The following is a 7,302-nucleotide window of genomic DNA, read 5'->3' on the forward strand; positions in this document are numbered from 1 at the left end:
ATTTTAAAAATAAGTATTAATTACTTATAGAAATCCCGAAAAAATTACGTCGGGTAGGCTTTAAAACTGTTATATATAAATCTAAGTCTTAAGCCATAAATCTAAGCCTTGAACTGAATCTAAAACAAAGACCACTAGATCCAAACTCATCATATCCAGGGTTAGAAGAAATTAATAATTGGTAATATTAAAGGTAACTCTGATACAAACATTTTAAAAATCAGATTCACTTGAACATTAGACTCGCTATTCGCAAAACAAAGGTCCTCAATTCACATTCCGGCATTCCCACAGTTTAGGATGTACGTGCGCCAAGACAATTTTTTATAAAAGGCTTGATGTTTTTTGTATATGAAGATGAACTCAGTCAAAAACAATTCTGAAAATTTTAAGGCGAGTTGCCCCATTATTTAATTAAATAAATGACTTCAAAAGTAATCATATATAACATTGGTCTTATACGAAAACGGTAGATGGATGATATGTTTTCATTGATTTTCCCGAAACTAATCGGTGGAAATTTAAAAAAAAAAAAACTCTTTCATTTAACTATTTTAGTTGAAACCTTAATAAATTATTGAAAACAAAAAAAAAAAACCGTTGTGCCCGACTAATTAAGGATGTATGAGCACGGTAGTGGGGACACGAATTTAAAAAAGGATATTTTTTCAATTTTGATGGTGAATTATGTTTTAACTTGACAATATAAGACGAAAAGTAAGACAAAAACTTTTTGATATCTGGAGTAATTTTCAAAATATTGAAAATTAAAAATTTTATTTCACTTTTTAGCTTTTTCGATATTTCGAAAAGCAAGGCAGGCATAGACAAATCATTATTCTTATTTTTCGTCTACATTCATGAAGTTATAACAAAATTCATCATCAAAATTGAAAGTCTAAACCTGCCTTGACACTCATACTACCTTAAGTGAATCCTTAAACTTTTGTTAATTTTAATAGCACACTAGCATTCCGGCCATCAGGAATAAATATTTACAAAAGAAGTAATTCTCAGGTAGTATTGTTAAAAATACCTAATTGTTAACAATACTAGTACATTCATTGAACTGTAATACCTGTTTGTTCGGATTAATTCGTTTATATTCGCTTCAAATGTTGTTTTAATATGTGTAATATGTTTCAGTCAAAGGTTTTTAGTTAAATGTTACTAACAAATGCACTTAATGCAACAATGCTATGGAACATGTAGAAGTTATTAAGAGGGGGCCTCTTAACTCTTAACTTATGTACTGGTTAAAAATAACTTGCGGGATTTATGGTAATTTTATTATATCTGAGAACTTAGCATCTTATTTGTAAACTTCTTAAGAAAAATGTTTAGTTTGTTATACATATCCGGAGTTGATTTATAGTTCCTTAGAACCGAGATCTAGAAGGATCTTTAAGTTCAGATTTTTGTGTAATGTCTAGACTTATGATTCCTTAGAGCTGAAATCTAATATAATCTCTAACTCAGACTTTAAGTTATTGTTAAGGCAGATATAGATAAGACTCAGATTTTTGAATGACATCGACATTTCCGGCTGAAGGGTTCAATGACTTAAGTTATCCTGGCTGTATTATGTAAATAGCGATAGTTGGGTGAAAATATTAAAGTTTCAAGGTGTAGTTTTTGAACTATTCCAAATTTTACATCCCGCATAAAAAAATACAAAATTTGGAGATCTAAACAGAAAAAAATTTATTTTTCAAAAATACTCCAAAACATTGAAAAAAACTCCCGGCGCCAACCGAAAACAGCAATCCTGTAACAACATTTTATATATTTTAATTTTTAAGAAATAATCAATTTCACATTCAGAACGACAATGCCTTAAACACCTACAAGAAGATATAATTCTAAATAAATGTTAGTACATAGCCTAGGAATATTATTATGTACCTATAACATATATAACCTTAGTTGTTGGTGGAAGCGCAAATAAGTGCAATAAGTATATCTATTTTTGTCAAAATAGTATATTATTGGCGCTTCCACTAAAACTGCATCACGTTTATACCGTACTTCTCTATACGTTTATGAAACAATATAAACTTACAGATAAGACTTTTTTCGTCGTAAATTCGACACTCGAACCAAGATTAAATACTCATTTTTCTTCATGATCAAACTTTCATAAATCCTCAAAAAGGCAGACAAAATGAGTGTCTGAATTTTTGATGTTATTCTAAAATTTCTACATAAATGACTTCGACTAAGAAAAATATTAAACGGTTTTGTAGTTATTACGCATTTTATCAACCAATAAAGAAAGAAATATTTCAATTTCAATGATATTTTGATATAAGCGTGGAATAATTGAATCAAAAATTACACTCACAAAAATTGAATTCCATTATTTCAAATATTATGAACACGTGAAAATAAACAATTGACAGAGTTATTTGTTCAAATACCCTGTATAGGTATAGAATATCAGTGTTTTCAAAAGTATTTTCTTGAAATTTTGTTTTTTGTTTCTTGTTTTTAGAAATTTTTCCAGAAAAATCACTAGTTAATGTTTCTGGAAAGTTTTCAGCTCTCTGTCGTTATTGTTTAGGAGAAAATGGATTAAAAATGGTAGTTAAGAACAAAATGTTTCAAACAAAAGTTGTTTATTTGTGTATACAAAATATTTTTAATTTTTATTTATCCCTTACGGTTTTCAAGATGAGTTCCACAGACTCAAGACCCAATTTACCTATGTTACTCTTTTAAGATCTCAAACTCACTTTTTCATCCTGAGCATGCTATAAAATTTATCACGATATCACCTTTCGTTTTGTTATTGTACTCACAGACGAACGGGCGAGCATAAAGGAGGTCAGTCACAAGTTGACTTATTAGGTTTTATGAACCCCTATACCAAAATTTTGTTCGTATTATCAATATTTCTAAGCGTTACAAACTTAGGACTAAAATGAATACACCTTGATATATATTTCAATAGACAGGGTATATAAATATAGCTTTATCAGCGGAAAAAATGCTTCATAACTCCAAAACTATTCGTCATTTTTCGTTGTGCTCATTGAGACGTTTATTCAAACAATTTATCTGGCATCCAAGTCCCATAAGGATTGTGCGTGGTCATTTCGCTTTTCTCTTTTAGGCTTTTTACTATCTTAGCCAATCACTTAGACTTTTTTATAAAAATGAAATTTTTGTCAGACTTTTTGGCCTTTTTATGAATTTTTAACATTTATTAAGGGCCAAAGTTCATAGATATTTACAAAAATATTCTCATAAATTTTATTTTGAATTTTCAATGCCAAAAAGTAAATTTTTGATATTGTCATATAATATATTTTGCCATAGTATATATTTTTTTTGACCATATATTTCAGTTGATTACCTTGACTTACACTGTTTTAAGGCTTATTATAGGCTTTGTATTATGTATATGTTAAGATATTTTATAGCAAAAAGAATTGTTTTAGTTTCTACATTGTGTTCCAATTTAAATGAATAGGTACCTTGAAAACAACTATCAAAGATGTTATAACTAGCAAAGTAAATTGTTTAAATATTCTGTATGTAAATTTACGTAAAAAGGCTTCAAACAAAAGTTGTTCATTGAACTTTAAATCTAGCACGTTCTAAAAGATAGACTTCTTGTAAAATTGCAGTAATTAGACCATTATATTTATTTCTGAGATTACGGGTCTTTCTAGTTTTGTTTATTTCTGTGATTTTTATTTTTCTAGCCACAAGATCCGTTAAGCCATACTCATAATACCATTACAAATATAAACTAAATAAAATTTCACTTTCCTCGAATATAAGATTGGATATTAAAAAAAATCCGTAGCGCAGCTATGTTAGCTATGCAAATTCCCTCGGAGATTGGAAAAATGACACATTTTTCTTAAAATCGAATTTTGCATTTTCCATTTTTCACGAATTTTTATTTCAAAAACTAAGCATCCAGAGAAAAAATCACAAAAGTATTTTTTTTGCTTAAAACTGAATCAAAATCAAATAATTTTTATTTTGAAAAATTCAAAATTTTGTACTTGGCTATATATATATTGACCTAAAATTAAATACAAGTATTTAATTTCGTAACCAAAGAATATATTTAATGAACTGATCTGCGCTCCCACTTGTTTCATGACTTATTATATCTATAAAGTTGATTGCGGAGAAGTTTAATTAATTTTTCACGAGGTTAAAAGTCAACCTACCGAATATTAAATTAAAATCAATATCGAGACACAAAAGTGGCTAAAGAATAATTTTCGGCCTTCAAAAATTTTTAATTTTCCATACATGTTTAATTCAAAAAACATTAATTTCAATATTTCTTGACTATTTTTTGTCAAGTATTTTGAGTTTAGAGACTTTACCAGTTTGCTTATTTTTATGGGTAATTAATTTTTATTAAGTCCTTCATGATTCCGTTTTTATCATTCATCATTAAATGGTAACTCACCTATGTTTATTAATTTTCGTTTTTCTTTGTAGGCTTATTAGAACACTATTAGAATATTTCGTATTTCGTATGCTTTGAGGTGCGAAATCTTGAAAACGGTTCAGTATCAAAGTTACCAAATAATATTCAAATTATTATTGAGATTTAATACTTTTCCTACTTGACAGTCTAATGAATTTCCATGCTGTCGTTTCGAAATTCATCTGTATTGTTACTTTCGAATATTATATCGTTCCGGTTCCCTATCGATATATACCGATTGAAAGTGGAAAAAAAAATATTTGTTTGATTTATCATTTAAAATATTTATTACAATAATGAATGCGACTTTTACATAAATAAAAATAAAAAGGTGGTACTGACATCTCTTGGTGAATAACTGAAGTCATAATAACTTATTATTGTAGATTACATTAAAGATCGATATCAATAATTTTAATATGAGATATATACGGATTTTTATAGGCTGAGCTCTTATTATTAAATAACGTTTTCTCAAACAAACAATTTTCTTGGGAAATATCTAATGGTTTATGAGCTAGGAAGGTTACAAAAAAGTTGATTTTAAGAGTGTTAGATTTTGGATATTTTTATTTCCTGTACATATGAAATATATATCAAGGTATAGGTACTAATTTTTCTCCCAAGTTTGCAACGCTTAGAAATTTTGATGATATGAATAAAATTTTGGTATAGGGGTTAATAAAATCTGTCCAAACACGATAACGAAAGAAGATGTCAAGCTGAAATTTTTATAGCGTTTATAGAACGTAAAAAATTTTCGTTATAACAAACATTTTTCCTAAAAATCAATGTTTTCCCATGAGGGAGCAAACTAGTGAGCCTTATGAAAAATTCTTCGAAAAAAAGTTATCTAAAAAATACTTTTTCTAGAAGAACTAGAACAAATGGCGACCTGAAGGCCGCCATAAATTTATTGGTTTTTTTAACATTAACTTTTCTAACATTGTCTATACAGAGAATTTCAACAATAAGTTCAGACAATTGTTTATTTTAACTTATTTCAATGTACATCTTGACTAGGTATTAATGCATTGTACCTGAGATCGGTTGTGCTAAATGCGTATATTAGAGCGCTTTTGGGAAGAAACTTAAACGTGCTTCTTTCTAAAAAGTTTTAAGAAAATTTCTCGCGGTGCGTGAAGTGCACTTTCCGCGTTATTTAATGTAACCGCTCTTCGTTACAAAGTGACCTTTATCCCTATCTAATTTTTCTCCCCTCAATTAGAAACAAATATCTAGGATTCCGTTATCATATTAAAATGCTTTGCCTACTCGTACTAGAAATGATAAGTGTGACCGAAAAATGTGACCGAAAAAATCATACGAATAAGTTGATTGATCGACCCCAACAAAAAAAGTGGGAAAACAGTCTAGTGACTATTTTACCCTTATATAAAAAAATTATTTTGAGAATAAAAGTAATTTTTCCAAATTTTTTTTAAATCTTACAAAGTGAAATTATTATAATTTACTAATGAAGTAATTTCAGTACTACCAAAGGTTTTTTCCCATCGATTTTTGTTATTTGCAAAAATAGTATATTTTTATCAAAATAAAAACTTATTTTTCTTATCGTATGCTATAAATAAATTATTGTAAACTTAAATGAAGGTAAAAGTGTCAATGCCCGTAAAGTCTTCCAGTCTCACAATCATATTTATACAAAACATGTATAAATAAAAAAAAATAAACAGCCTTCAATGTCTTTGTAGTAAGCCCTTCCAATAACTACCACTGAGAGTGCACTCATGGTTCGTTTAACATTCTTTTCTACTATTTTAAGATGGATAAAAAGTTTACAATGATCAATAGCGTCAAACTGAATAATCGCGAAGAATGTAACGTATTGTACCGAGTCTGGTATTATGGGAGCTGTGAAAGTCGTTTCTACAAGAATGAAATTAAGTTGGCACCTAACGTAGCTGTGCAAATTAATAACTGGTACATGGTTTCCATGGAAAAAGTTCACGGTACTGTATAATAACAAATCAGTAGAATCTACTGATTAGATATGGAGAGTTCTGTATGAACAGTCGATATAGACAGTTTTCTATGAATACTTGAAACAACAGTGCCATGTGGGCAAAAGTTGTTGCATTATTATTAAATATGATTATTGTTGAATATATTTAGAAATCAACATTGTGTGAATTCGTTTTGGGTAAAATAATTAATGTATAATCCTTATACGTACTCAGTGGTCGAGCGGTCTAAGGCGTTAATCTTTGACCGTTTGGCTACTGACGAGGGAGGCTGCAGGTTCGAGACCAAGCAGCGGCAGTGTGAACAATTATAATTAATAGGGGTGCAGAGTTGAAATAACCGATTCCGCCCACATCATTAAATGTAATTGTAAATATACGAATGTAGTTAAATAAATTTAGATTAAAAAATAATGATGTCAGAGAAACGGAAGTTAAACCCTATTATTACTTTATTATATATCTTTGCAATAAACATTAAATTATATCAAATTTTTCAAAGAATTCACCTAATAGTATTTTATTGTATAGAACCTAGGAGGGATAGAACACAGTATAATAGCAATTTTAGGGAAAGTATTCTGAACAACTACGTTCCTAAAATACATGTCTTTTTAGTTGTCTCAGCCATGGAGTTGAGAAAATTCTGAGTATTCGAAAGGTACTTGATTCAGTTTGTAGTGCCAACCGTACTGTTGGACGCAACCGTTAAGTAAATGTTTGGTGGTAAAAATTTTAATTTTATTTTGGGATAGACAACATTTCGCATTATATCTTGTTAAAAATGTTAATTTTTTAATATTAAAAAAATATTGTTTTTAAACTCGCGCAAGTCAATTATGATAATACAAGTAGTAC

This window comes from Chrysoperla carnea, chromosome 2 (genome assembly GCF_905475395.1).
Source record: "Chrysoperla carnea chromosome 2, inChrCarn1.1, whole genome shotgun sequence".
NCBI lineage: Eukaryota > Metazoa > Arthropoda > Insecta > Neuroptera > Chrysopidae > Chrysoperla > Chrysoperla carnea.